This window comes from Thermobia domestica, chromosome 5 (genome assembly GCF_964235325.1).
Source record: "Thermobia domestica chromosome 5, izTheDome1.hap1.1, whole genome shotgun sequence".
In the NCBI taxonomy this organism is placed as follows: domain Eukaryota; kingdom Metazoa; phylum Arthropoda; class Insecta; order Zygentoma; family Lepismatidae; genus Thermobia; species Thermobia domestica.
Window position 1 is genome coordinate 43065208 of NC_137458.1, and position 15583 is coordinate 43080790.

At 34.1% G+C, this 15583-nt stretch overlaps 1 protein-coding gene across 3 annotated transcripts in view; it reads left to right on the plus strand.

Moving 5' to 3' along the window:
• Nucleotides 1–2328: 2328 nt before the first annotated feature.
• LOC145685897 (uncharacterized) overlaps nucleotides 2329–15583 on the plus strand; it is a 78036-nt gene continuing 64781 nt past the window's right edge. For 2 of the 3 annotated variants that reach the window (XM_081758641.1, XM_081758643.1), the window contains exon 1: nucleotides 2329–2862. The gene's annotated coding sequence lies outside the window, so the exon portion shown is untranslated. The other variant, XM_081758642.1, reaches the window with a different exon arrangement.

Consider the following 15583-nt stretch of genomic DNA (forward strand, 5'->3'; position numbering starts at 1 on the left):
TTTTATCTGATTATTCTGGTTAACGAACTCATCAAGATATTTCAACAATTAATGTTTGTGCCAAGTTTCGTCTCAATCCGCTGAAAATTAGGGTGGTTATGGCATTCACAAATAGCGTTATATATATACAAATAGATAGATAAGTAGACACACAGAGGGAGAGAGAAAAAGTGTTTTTCTCCCTTCTCGCACCTGTGGTGAGTCAGAGCTAAACCGGGCCCCTTTGCAAAACGTATTGACGAGCCTAACCTAAACACAAGCCTCTTACTTGCTAACGTAGAAACGTGGTCGGGAGGTGTAAGGCATGTAGAAATTGTATTTTTAGTAACCATGAGTATGGTCGACTTCCATGTTTTACCTTTTACTTTTTGCAGCTACTTCGGAACGTTCAATTTTTATTCTTTACTAATTGCAAATGGCGTTTACATTCAAAATATGAGGAATTTTGGTGGCATTTGTTCGGATATTCTTCTCTTTCGAAATGAAGACAAGAACAAAAGCAATACGCAAAGACAAAAAGTATTATCAGTACTAAACATTACCAATAATAATTGTTACGAAAAACTAAATACGACCTCTTTTACCATCTCTCATGATTTGTATGTATTATTAACAAAAATTTTTAAAAATGTCCTTGCCGAGGATTCGAACTTGCGTCCTTTGCATTTGTAAGCCAGCACCTTAACCACTACACCAAGATCATGGCATGGTGACCGTTTAGTTGTCGGCGTATTTGTTGTATTTGTGTTTTATGTTCCCACTTCGACAATTTTTACTCTTTTTTTGTAAGTTTAACAGCTGTTTCTGGCTTTCTCTTTTGGTGTCGTCCTTTATTTACACAATGCACTATTCGTATTCACAGCTTGTGGCCCTTGCAATGTCTTATTCAGGTTAAACTTTTCTTTTTGCCCCTCAGTAAACATTTGATTGATTTAATTCTCATACTCTCCACGGATGGAGCGCAGGAATGCCAGACTCGAAAAATAGGTGTACATTTACTTTCCTGACAGATCATACATATATGTACGTTTCAAAACAGTTCCTTGGAGTCTTATATTAGTTTAGTTAGCAATTTCGTTCGGTATCTTGTGGAGTGCGAATCCTTCGTAAGTTGTTCTCATTGTTCATAACATCCATAGTGATTTCCACCAGAACTTTCGGTTTTCTTTTTTCTTTCATAAAAAAATAGATGGATTTGCCTTCTGCAGGTAGGCAAGCTTTTCACTTGATAGACTTACGTATTAATTTTGTAATCAGTTCTTAATTTTGAGAAGTTTTTAAAAGTGACATTTGTGCTAATCGTTCAATGTATTTCAAATGATCTGCTTCTATGTAGTACATAATAACAGCATTTCTGTACTAAGAACTACAGATGTAAAGTTAACTGAAGTAATCCAGAGTCGGCTCTTGAGGGAGGTGACATGGTAAATGTTTAAATTTTATCGCTAAGGAAAGAAATGTATACATTATAAGGAATTAACGCATGGGATAAGCTTTCTTTTCTTAGCTTGTAGCAAAAAATTATAATTGTTACCAGTGTGACTTCTCTCGAGAGCCGCCACTGAATTATTCGCCCGAAATCTTTTCGACCCCCCCCCACTGTGCTGTTCTGGATACGAGAAATGGTAATAGTATACATGAGAACCCCCTGTCTTCCGTGCGCGAGGATACTTCATATTATATATTTATACCTTACCAAATTAAATCACTGCGTTGTCTTCATTATATGTGCTTAACATTCTATTTTTACTTTCTAGAATAAATTTTGTTGATTTCGATTCGAAAAATGTTAAATATTTTTAAATTTATACCATGATGCAGACCAAAATCCTTGTTGCATATAATGTAATGCGCTATAGCATATAAAGTACAAGGGCAAATAGGTACGTTCTTTTTTATTTTCGTATCAGTGGATAAGTAAATGAAAGTGGGTTTGTTACCCCCTTTCTAAGTTCGTAGATACTCAATGAATAATCCCTAAAAGTATGAGCGTCCAGCTTCTTCTGGAACTCAGACGGTCTTACGTATACTATATTCCGAGAAATTTTACGGGACACTAGAGAGTAGTAATAGTATCTAGCCATTATAGTTTGATAAAGTTAATTCAGATTCTCTTCCTCTCCATATATATATATATATATATATATATATATATATATATATATATATATATATATATATATATATATATATATATATATATATATATATATATATATGGTGTTAACATTTAGTAATTTTTAGTGATTTTCTACTCTCTAATCTAGTACTAAAGGTTGATTGTTTGTTGGCAACCCTGCATTTGCACATCAGGAGTCGTGTCGTGAAGGTAAACATGGAGTTCGACAGCGGCTGTGCTAGTGCGTGCCTCGTAGTTAGTGGTGCTCCAAGAGGAAGGAGTTAAGTGGGCCCAGTGATACACCTACACTACACTTACACTTTCTGTTCCATTTACACGCACATACATTCCCTTCTTTTTATACTCTTTTCTATTTTCATTTTACACTTCCCACTTTCCTCTACTTTTTTGCCCTGTTCACCTTGGCTTTTCGCCCTCTTTCCCTGTCTGAACTCCTTTCCGGACTTTGACTTTTTCCTGATTTTGACTTTTTTCCCGACTTGTGTCCATTCTTCCCGATTGTGTCCTGTATATTATTCTATTTTGTTTTTCAATCATAAATCCTCTGTTTGAGGTACACATTTGACCATTTAGCATTAGTAGCACATTTGACTAGAAAGCTGGTGCACCTACCTATTTGACTGATAATAGTCTTATGAAGAGAAGAGAAGGAGGTAAACACGATTCAAGAAGAACAACAAAGTGTAATACAACTACGTTCTTTCTTATTTTCGTATCAGTCAGTAAGTAAATGAAAGTTGCTTTGTTACCCCCTTTTTAAGTTCGTAGATACTCAATGCATAATCCCTAACAGTATGAGCGTCTAGCTCCTTCGGAAACTGATGCAGCTTGACATATATTATAACCTAAGTGAGAACGTGAGGTGTAGGTAAGCAAATTGAAAAACTTTAATCACTGTCTAAATGAAATATGAGTCAAGTTTTTTTTTCTTTTTTTTTTAGATTGAATGACGTAGAGGACTTCGTAAAAAGAAATAAGTAAACAAAGAATATGAAGGCCTTCAGAAAAACGTTTAAAACACTTAGATGAACTACATAAAATAACTTGGGTCTAGAGTATAGTTTTTGTGAAAATCTTTCTCTTTTTTTTTTTCAATAGTCTCCAAATTTGAGCAAAAGTTTTTTTTTAATATATATATATATATATATATAAAGTGTAAGGAGCATTAATTCACTGTAACTCTTTTAAGAGTATGAAATCACGAACTTCCAAATATTCGTTTAAAACTAGCTATGGTAAATGTTCAGCGGAAGGGTCCAGAAGTACGTATAAAATAGAAAATTTACGGGAAAAATAGAAGCATGTACTTAGACCAAACATAACCTAACCTAAACTAAATTAAACTAACCTAATTTTAATAGAAATAAGCAAAATTGTATCATTTTTTTCGAAAATTATGCTGGACCCCTGCACTAATGTAATCTAACATAGGCCAGGCCTACTATCCTAACCTAACCTAAACTAACTTAATGTAAAGAGAAACTACCGAAGGTGTAACATTCTTTTTAAGAGAATTGGCTGGACCACTTCTGCTAAACATTGTCCAAAATGATTATCTCTGAAAGAAATTTACACAAAATAAAAATTGCGTGCTGTTTTACCATGCGGGTTCAAAGTATAAGTAGAAGGAATAAGTTATAAGCCCCGCAGGGGTTGGTTGGGGTCTGTTCTGGACATAAAATTGGGAAATTGAGGACTTGCCCATTTTTTTCCTTTTTTTAAAATCTATGAATCCATATAGTAAAACTGCACCAGAATTTGAATTTCGATATCAATTCGTGCCATCCATATACGTGTTAAAAATAGTACCGTATTAAAATAATGGATATACATGCACTGCCCTTGGCATAAAATATACTAGGAATATCTAAAATTTCCACTTCATTAGCTATTTTACAGCTTGAGAGTATGGTTACATGACGAAATATATTTATTTGTTGTTATTTGTTATTTATTATTTATTGTTATATTTATTATTTATTTATAGCTATATTGTTATTTATTTGTTTTCATATTAATATACCTTACCGAGAATTACTCCTCTTTCATTTCCGACGTTCACTCTTTAGTGTTTTTCACAACTATTTCTTATTTTCATGTTATTTTTACTGTACACTAGATACGTATTCAGCTATATCGTATTATTGCTCAAAATTAGTACCTTCCAACTGTTAAATGTTGCAGATTACGCATTATTTAGGAATCCGTACCTTCTCGTGTTTCCAACTATCATTATAAGCAACACGCTAATACATTATTACTTAAATAAGCATTCAGAACGGGACTGGGGCGGAGTTCCTATCAAATAGATGTCCCTGGGACATCAAAAATTACACAATGCATTGAAAAATATTTATTTCCCTACTAGGTTGCCATATAAGGTGATAGTTACCTATATACATTAAATATAAATTCAGTGCTAGTTGACCACTGAAAAGCACAAATGCTATCTAACCAAGTCAGGGCAAGAGAGCAATTCAGGGGCGGTAGCGAGAGAGTGCGTCCGTAGGGGACAGGCGCGCCAACGACGGTGAATATTCGCATAAATGAGTATAGTGGAAAGCACTTTATATGGCACAACTTTGCAACATTTCTAGGATCACGTTGTATGCTGTTTTCACGTAGAACATGACTTGATGTTTTATTGAGTACTTCGAGGTAAAGAGCACAATTTCGTATTTCTACCTTACAGGTAAAATTTAGATGTATTTTGATTACTTGTGCAATCCTATTGTGAAATCAAATAACATTCCGTGGGTTTTACAAATTTATGGCTCCATAAAAAGTGATATCATAAAACTTTGCCCCATTTCACCACATTTGTTTTAGAAGCAACTCCGTTTTTTATTGATTTCGCTCTGAATTTGTGTATTTTCCTATATACTGCAGCATACACAACCTAGGCTAGTTAAGAGGACAGTGGGTTAGAATCACTGCCATATTGTACTCTATTGCCTGTTTATCTAACATCGCATGAATACGCGAACTCAGAGTCCAGACTTTAACTTCATTTTTCTCGCAAATTAATCACCTTATATATAGTCTGATACTGACATTTAGTCTGATTCTGTTAATTTTTATTTTTCGGGGACGCCATCTGCGAGAGTTAAACACTCTTTCTAAATTTATAGATGCAACTCGCAAATTTTCCCAATCTTTCTACCCAGCAAAAGAGTGATATGTAAGAAATTAATGGTTCTAGTTTACATTAACAGCACTAGTTGGTATCCTTGCGCACATGGAATAGAATAGAATATTTTTATTGTCGTTAAACAACATTTGTTGCAATAGACAACGTCAAGAGAGTACACAAAATATATACAGTGGATATATAGGTACATAACTAGTCACTTTGTATTTTTTTAATTCTTTCGCAAATTCTAAAACGATGTACACAGCTGTTTCAATGAACCAAGATTTACAGTATTTCTCAAAGTTTCTGTAACACATACCACGAATTTCTGTAGGTAGAAGAATATACATCTTCATCGCAGTGTATTTATAACTCTTTTGTGTTTTACTTAACCTGAAATATGGTGTATCGAGATCGTCTCCGTATTTTGTATTATAGCAGTGAATTTTATTTCGGGTACTGATATTTTGCAAGTTTTCTTTCATATACATGAGACAGCTATAGGTATACATTGAGGGCACTGTCATTATTTGCCTCTCTTTAAAGAAAAGTCTGCAAGAGTCATTATCACGTAGTCCTTTTAACACTCTTATTGCCTTTTTTTGCCATTTAAAGACGGTTTGAGCACCAGTTGAATTACCCCATAATATACCGTAGAGCAATAGAGAATGAAAAAAAGCATAATAAGCTGACAGAGGTATTTTTTCGCTAACGACAGTTTCTACCTTACGTAATAAATATATAACTCTAGATAGCCTTCTACATAGATTTTCAGTATGTATATTCCAGTTTAACTTTGGATTCAAGTGGATTCCTAACAATTTTACAGAATGACACTCATTCAAATGGTTTATGTTGTTATTGAGATGAAAATACATGGCATCCGTCTTTGGTTCATTTAATAGCAGCCTATTACAATTTAGCCATACTGAACACGTTTCTAACATTTGAGTGTTTTTAGTTTGGACATTTTTTAAATTTTTATCCATGGTTAAGACAGTTGTATCATCAGCATACAAAATACTGTCAAAAGGAAGAAAACTTGGAAAATCATTAACCTAAACTAGAAAAAGAAATGGCCCCAGAACACTTCCCTGTGGTACACCAGTTGTTACGTTTAAAAATTCTGAAGTTGAATTACCAACGCGAACAGCTTGTTTTCTGTTACTAAGATAAGATTTAATCAGAGTCAGTTCTTTTTCTCTAACCTCATAATAATGCAATTTTGAAGGGAGTATATCATGTGACACTGTATCGAAAGCTTTAGTTAAATCTAATAGTGTTGCACAAACATTCATATTATTTTCAAAACAGTCTAATACTTGTGATACCATATTTTCGACAGCTTTAACTGTGGAACGAGCTTTTCTAAATCCAAATTGCGAGGAATGAAAAAGCTCATTCTCTTCAAAGAAGGTTGATAGTTCATCTTTGATGCATTGTTCAACAACTTTCGAAATTATCGGTACTAAAGAAATTGGACGATAGTTTTTAACCTCATTTTTATCATCCTCCTTATATACTTGTACAGTTATAGTATATTTTATTTTTATATTGCAACTTTATAATTTTGTTTTTATATTGCAATAGTAGCATACTACTAAAATCTATTTTGTTACCCGTATTTTCCATAGAATCGTTATTAGTCTCAGTTACTCATAATATTTATAAAGTATTTATTAAATTCACTGGGATATATAGATATTCTATCTTGTGTAACATTGTTTCCAATTTCTTTGTTTATTATTGACCAAGCTGCAGAGTACTTGTGTTTTGAATTATTAACCCATTTCTCATTTGCTGCAAACTTTGCAGCCTTGATTTTTTTTCTGTACATTCTTTTAGCAGCTATAAACTTTTGTTGATCTCGTCGTCTTAGCTTTTGTTGATCTCGTCGTCATATAAAGTAATTACTCTGTTCCTATGTGTTTCAAGCTCTCGCGTATACCACTTTGGAGTTGCCTTAGTAGGTTTATTTAAACAAACGTTAATCTTTTTTGTCTTTTCTGGACAGCACTCATTTAAATATCTTTTTAATGTACCCAGGAAGTGTTTAAAGGCTTCTATGATGTCACTACTTTCTACAAGAAGATTATTCCAGTCAGTTTCTCTTAACCTAGACCTTAGATTTTTTACATTAGTCTCACCTAATCATCTAATTTTCTTGGTAACACAGTAGTTTCGAGTCTTTTGGAAACAAAAGCCATACTCCTTCATGGTCAGACAGTAAGGGCTGTACAGTGCCACATGATATGCTATTCTTTTTTTCATTGGTGATAATATTATCTAAACATGCTACTTCCCTTGTAGGTTCGTCATTAATATAGTAGAAATTATGAGACCTAAGGACATTACAAAGCATTGCTTTTGTATGTCTGTTTTGCAGAATATTAATATTTGTATCCCCTACATAAAATAATTTGTAATTTTTATACTTACTGAGATAGTTATCTAATTTTTCCCAGGCATTGAGGAAAATATCCGCATATGATTTAGGAGTTCGGTACACAGATATAATTATTATTCCTATACTTTTAAATAAAATACCAACTACTTCAAAATTTTGATTGATACAAAATTGGTGTAGATTAAGAACAGTATATTCAATTAATAATTCCTTTTTAGCATAAATAGTTACACTACCATGTATTGATGATTCTCTACAGTAAATAGTTGTTACTTCATATCCCGTTGGTACGTATTTATACTTCTCATCAGGCTTGAGCCAGTGCTCATGCACACAGAGTATTTCACAAGGAAAGAGGTCTAAAAAAGTTTAAAGTTCAGCAAGCTTATTCCTTATGGATTGTATGTTTAAGTGCAATAGGAGTAGAGCTTGCATACCTATATCCGTACTACAGTTTTGAATCCAGCTACCGTTAGTTTTGACTTTTATTAAACCATTTATATCAGTAAAATCAACAGACTTCGTTATATTTGAGGTTTTCACACGGGGTCGGGGAAACTCGTTTCCCTGTATTTTCCATGGCATTGAAATTTGTGCTTTTGACTTCGTATGTAAATCTTCGTCCATTATTTTACAAATTTTTTGACAGATGTAATTTTTACCCGTTTGATTCAAGTGCATACCAGTGATGTGCCGTAAACTATAATTTTACGTTATAAGGGGAGTGCCGGTCCTGGGTTCGATACTCGTTTATTCCAGTTCGAGAAGACCGACTAACAATAATAATAGGATTCGAACCTTGGATCTCTCAAAAATCTCCTTTACAACATCATTCAAATGCACAAATTAGTAAATTGACGTAAGAGACTGGCAATAAACAAGTATCTTCACTCCTCCACGGTCCTAGGATTCGGGCGTCGCACTAACTAGAGACATTTGCCGTTTACCCACCGTCGCTGCTGCGTCAGCTTCAAGGTATACCAGTTAATACCTGTAAAAGAATACAAGTGAGGCAGCAATGCATGATTTACGCCAGATGGATAGTGGGAGACGAAAGTAATGTTTGCCCTTCACTGCTTATAAATACCTTACCTTCTGACAAACACTTTATGCCGCATACACTTTAACTTGTACACATTTCAACCGCTAAAAAAGAAACATAACTTAGTAAACACATCTGGTTAGCACTATCTTCACTTTTAGGAAAAATAACAAGAAGTATAGGTAACTTTGTATTAATATTCACTTTTGTCGAATACAATACATATGATTTAAAACAATACTAATATTTTCATATTGCTTTTAACATTTCACTCGAAAAGAAATTGGCCCTAGTTGAAGATTTCGCGACGATCGGTAAACGCGCACGATGATTTCGGCGACTATACGGAATACAATTCACTAGTCCACTGTTTTATAAGGATGAGTTTTGCGTCATCATCTATAAGTTTCCTCATTCGAAGAAGTCAACTACAACTGGTGAAGAAGTCGATGCTCTCCTTGACATTGCGAATTGTGAATTTCATTATTTTCTTATGTTGTTTTCATTATTCACTGGTATATCAAAAGGTAATGATTTGTTTCGGTAATTAAACACTAAGACTTTACATACTTCAATAGTTTTCGTGAAGACAGAAACTTAGCACATTCGGCTCACATGGTGGCTCAAACAAGACACACACCCTTCTCCTCCTGCGTCACATAGTTGCCAGTTAGCAGCGCAAGAATACACTAACAAATTAAAATATAGTTCGTAAAAAACATTAAGTTTTTGCTTCATAATATTGCTAATTATATATCATGAATGGTTCATAAGTTAATAAAAATCACATTAAAAACACTGATTGTTCGAATAAGTTGTACAATCGACGATTATTGGTAGACTTCACATTATCACGTAAAAATCTGTCATCGTCATGAGGGCTTGTGCGTGGGCGTTTCTCTCGAGAGTAGCAAAATTTTTCGACCTTATATGGACTGACGGGAGGAAGCGAGAATGTCTGGAAAAGTGAGGTACCTTTTGGGTGAGAAATTCCTGAGCATTGTTCTCCTCCAACTGTTGACTAGTTGCATTTCATTTCCAAGAATTGATGTTGGAATAATACGAGGGTTGGTTTAAAAATCCAAGCCAATCCACACTGTTATAACGTCTACTCGATTGTCTACTGTAATCTAAACGTAATCTACATTACACCTTTTCCCATGTAGACTATGTAGACAACCACTATCAAATGTAAGGAAGAATTTCGTTGCTCGTTTGTTCATATTTCCTCATTCAGTTGTTTTGCTTCGGTGCAACGAAAGATTAGGGAAACGACTAACATATAAAAAGTAGAGGGAATTATCTAATCTGCATGTTTACTTTGCTCTGCACATACCACTTCCTTAGATTTTTCTCTTCGAGCACAGCTTTTATAATGAAACTTACAAAACTAATTCTCACCTGTGGGCTTTCAGTCTTGGAGCTGTTGTATTTGCCAATTTTTTCTGGTATATTTTACAAAATGCATAATATTTTTCATTTTCCTTCATCAAGACGAAACGAAGTATTCGAAAGTTACTATTCGCTGGTCTAGGCATTTTATTTTGTATGCAATTTCGCAAGGTAACGACAAAAGAAAGCTCCTTTATTGCCCACGACACCATATTAAATTACGTGTTGTTGACATATTCTACATAGTCTACGTTGTTTACATTGTCTACGCATAGTTGACACGTAAACGTAAACTATCGTTTTTTACGCGTAGACGCACATCTCTGGTGCATACCATGTTCTGTGTACATTTCTCTTTTAAAGTTACTTACATCTAGTAGTACAACATTTCTAAAATGATCACAGAGAGATTTTAGCTTTGTATTTACGTCTTCGACAGCTACATTAACACACGATTCTTTTATGAGGTCAAACCTATGAGGTACATTAACTACTATGACTTTAGAATATTTTACTTTTGAGAGTTTACTTCTAATTTTCTTAATTACTTTATCTCCTTCATTGCATGCCACATCATTAGTACCACTAAAATATATTACATAGTTTTCCATCTTATCTATAGTTTCATAATTAACACCAGATAATACATCACTAGTTTTTGCTCCTGGTTTAATGAGCCTTTGTACTGCTATTTTGTGCTGTAAATTTTCCCGCACCTTACTAGCCAACCTTCTACCGTGACTATCAGCATATATTAAGACTTGGAGAAGACCATTCTGTTTATCCCTTGTACAGTTTTTCTTTATTATGGTCGTGTCAAAACAGCTTAGAGGTTTCATTGCCTGAAGACCATTCTGTTTATCCCTTGTACAGTTTTTCTTTATTATGGTCATGTCAAAACAGCTTAGGGGTTTCATTGCCTGGTTATTTTCCGTTTCCATTTCAGATACCGTGTTACACATATTGTCTGTTTCAAGTGATGCTAAAACACTAAATCTATTTGTACATAACACAGATGAATCAATTAGTGTGTCACTACTACTATTTATTTTATGTGCCTTTGTTTGTCTAGGCATTTTCACTTTATTAGCGGAAGGATGAGATTGATTTTTTTGCAACACATCACTCGAGTTTAAATAGCTTGTTTCCCTTATGACCGATTCCATTTCAAATCGTCCAGGCAAACCACAATTGGTCCATTTCATAGTCTCAGATTTCATTTATTTTTTTTTAATATGGGATTTACATGCAATATTATTAAACCCATATTTTTTCTTTTTGCTGAAAAAATTTTTTCCTACGATATACAGCCTTCCAAAATGGCTGCCCTCCTCTCGCATTGCTAAAAAAACTGAAAAAACATGTCAAATTAAAAGTTTTGTTGTAGAGAAACGAGTGTAGTTAGTAACATAATCGCAATAGTAGGAAGAGTATAAAGTTGTATGTTTCGGTGGAGGGCCAAAATTCGTCTATTGGTCCAATAGGAATCGCGCAATTCACTAGCAATGTTGCGAACTTTAGTGAAATTTTTGCTAACTTCAAACATTTTTTTTTCTGTCCTCACGAACAATATCAACCATCTGCTTCTAGCATCGAAATCTACTCCATAAGGTCTCTTGAAAATGTAAAGGACTTACGTTTCTGGTTATTACATCTCACGTTATAGCATGATGAAAAGCTGAAAATTTCATTAAGACGTCATGTTTGTACGCCATTTTCTCAAAAACCCCACCTTTTAAAAATCTGAATTTTTTGCATGTATTGGAGAAGTACCTAAGTATTTAATATCCGTTAACCGTTCATGCGGCTGCAGCCCCTAACATTCGCAATTCATTATTGAAATTTCGATTTTGTACTTAAAATGTAAATATTTCCTATGGGTATTTAGATCCTATACACAAGGCGATTTGAAGGGGAGTATGAAAATTTTGAGAGATGAATCCTGACGTCAAATCCAGGAGAAAAGTTCCTATAAACATGAGTCGAATTCCGCTTCGTTTTCAAGTTACAGGGTTTCCAACTCAGGACCCAAAATCGGCTAGGGACAATGGAAAATAAAATATATATTTATCGTTAAATCAGAAACTGTGTGTTAAAGCTTTGATAAAGTTCAGAAAGTTGATTTGTATCAATATGTGTGTGTCAATTTTTACGTGCGCTGCAATTCGGTTGACAGTGTTGCCAACTTGGAACTTTTATTTGTTTCCAAATGACACTACGTGGATTTTATTTGATATTTGGTATTCATTAATGATTGTAAACATCACATGAAGCACAATTTTCCTCACATCACCACAGTTTTCGAAAACTTACATGTATTTTATTAAAAGGTTTATCTCGTACGTTATTGATAGTTTACAACATTAAGTGTGAATTTCACTTGATGTTTGCTGTCATTAGTAAAACCAAAATGTCGAATAAAAACTACGTCTGTGTAAGTTGTAATAATAATAATAATAATAAGAAGAAGAATAGGAAATTATCTTTTATTATTGCAAAACCTCGTAACCCCACGCATCAAGCTCGAACTTGTTCAAGAAGTTCTGCTGCAACCACGAAACAGTTTATTACGTGATTCAGTGTTGTGAACATCGTCCTAGTGTTCTCTGGAACGATGAAAATTGTTTTCACTGGTAACAATATTGTAGTGCACTAGTTACAGTGTGTGAATAACAATGGAGAAGTCCTATTACAGTAAAGACCGTATTAAATATGTTGATTATTTTAAAAGGCATAAGATAATTGTGTAGCAGGGTTGGCAAAAACCATTGTTTTAATTGAAAAAAAAAAACAGATTTTTTGTAGTTTAAACCCGGTTTTTTTGGTTTAAATAATTTGCTCTATGTATTTATATCAGATATAGACAGAAATAAGCTTGTTTCGCCTTAGTGTTAGTATGCAACAACCGAGCTATTTGGAAGGGGTCATATAAGCTTAAAGCGGAATCCAAACCACTTCTCGGCTTACATCCAAGAGAAATTGTCCTCCATTTCAACTCGAAACCGGGACTAATTGGCCACAAATGCGATACGTCTGCCGACTCACTCACGAAGGACTCCTGATAAAAATACGTTGACTAATCTTTACATATTTGTTAAGAGGAGTTATTGCATTCTGTCCAAGTTCGCTATTGCCATTTAAATCCATGGTAATCTATTTTCGCTCTAATTCTCTTATCATGTGAGATATCGTTGTGCTCTTTTTTTTTTGTTAGATAGATTAAATTGTATGTAACAGTTGTCTGTAGTTCTTTCCTCCAATAAGCATGGTAAAATAACTTTAATTAATAAAAGTATTAATAAAATATCGAATTGACAGCTTGTCTATCAATTACTCTTCAACAGAGAAACAAATTGTTGCGTAAAAGAAAAAGTAAAAACAGGGATTTGTAGATTGTACCTTTTGCTAAACGTTCCTGAAATCAAAATCTATTTTGAGTGGATATTAGCAAAACTATTACGTAAAAAAGAAAATGGTACGTTAAAAAAAAATCTAGCCAGCATAGGCGGCGTTTGCTGCAAGCATAGACCCACCCACTTTCTGACGTCAGCGCGGAGTGATACTATTCCTTGCAGTCTGCCTCACTCAACTTCTTGGAAGCGCGAAATACGAGTTCAGTTCGTTCGAAATCGGCTGCTTGCTTATGTCACGTTCGGGAATCCTTTCCTCTGTTGGTAGGTTTGTAATCTCCGAATGCCAGGGCGAACGCATAGTGTGTTTTTGTTTTGCTTCCGCACTGTGTTTGTGCAGCTTTGAAGAAAGTAATCGTTAGGAAAATGCCATCTCAGAAAAGGAAGAAGAGCGGCCTTTATCTTTCTGCAAGAAGGAAGAAAAATCGAGGCGAAAATTTAGTTGCCTGGAGGGAACGAACAAAGTTAAATGTCATTTGTAAATTTTGAAACTATTGACAAAATTTTCTTAATTTTTCATTCATTACTTGGGTAGATTTTTAATTAAATTTTTAGATAAGTTGTTAGTTTAAGATTTTGATTTGTAATTTAGTGCACCGAATACCCTAAATGTTGATGGCTTTTCTATCAACTGGACGTCTTCAGCATAAAAATTCTGTCTTTCTTTTATCAAGTATATCACTGTTATGTTTATCACTCATCAGTAAAGACTATAAGTATTTTGATACTTTGCCTATGCGAAAGAAGTAAAGAGCTTGAAAGCAAATTGTAAAGTAGGCGGGGGTGGTGGCATAATTCACAATCAGTAGCGTACCGTACGTAGGAATTTATTTCGGGGGGGGGGTCCAAACTCAAAATGAGAGTATTTTATATCAAAATTCGTAAAATTGCCCCTAAACTTAGGCTAAATTTATACAAAAGTCGAAATTTCAGGGGGATCCGGACCCCCAGGACCCACCCCCTGAGTACGTCCCTGTTCACAATCCTTATTAGAAGGGCATTCTTGTTTTATAAATATTCTGAGGGCCGGCGAGAGCGGTCGCGGGCCCAGAGGCTGAGCAATCCCGGGCCCCTTAAATGACTTTTTACGTACTTACCACTTTGGACGGAGGTAAACTAAAATGAACATTAAGACTTATTTTGAACTCTTTATTAGGCCAGTAATGCGTTTAATTTACATGTTAAACAGTATTGCTATATCTCCAAATAAGTGAATAATAAGAACTCTGAACCTAGCCTATGTTTACTGTTCGCTAAAAAAAAAAAAAAAAAAAAAAAAAAAAAAAAAAAAAAAAAAAAAAAAAAAATCACTATTTATGATTTTGGTTAGACCCTATACTTGTTGGTTCTAAGATTTTTGAAGGCTTCAAAACTAAAATGAATAAAAAAATTATATATTTAAATATAATGGTATCAAAATATAGAAAAAAGTAACTTATCTATTTGTAATAGCAAAAGTTCTCCCCTAATGCTCAAACACACTAATTTGTGAAGGAAATACAAAAAGAACATATTAAATAGTTAATAAAAGCTGAGAAAGTAAATGTTCTCAACCATCCAACCTACCCTGTACTATGAAATCTTTGCACAAATTGTTGCTATAAATAATTATATAGAAGTAAGCTATGCAGTTAGTCTTCCTTAACTAGAGACATGAGGCATTAGGCCTAATTTAGTTACTTCAATGAAATATTGCTCAAGTTAATTATAGTGTGATTAATAATATGATATTAATAGTAATTGTCTGTAGGAGAAATTTATTATATGTATTACTACTAGACAACTGTTACAGTTACAATTTATCCTTTTCTACGTATAGTTACAACAAAATTCCCTTTTTGGCCTTTTTCAGGGCGAATTCATCAATGAGAGCATCCAGTTTGGTACACTTGATAAGTTCTGTCTCCACTGCCAACAAGCCTTAGCTTGATAATCTGTCTTGACACATTGTAGGGAGTAAAACATTTTTTACTCTATTTAACGGAGAGAAAGAGCGCTCTGCACTAGCAACGGTAGCAGGGATTGTGGCGAATTTACGAAGGGCCACTGTCAGATTTGG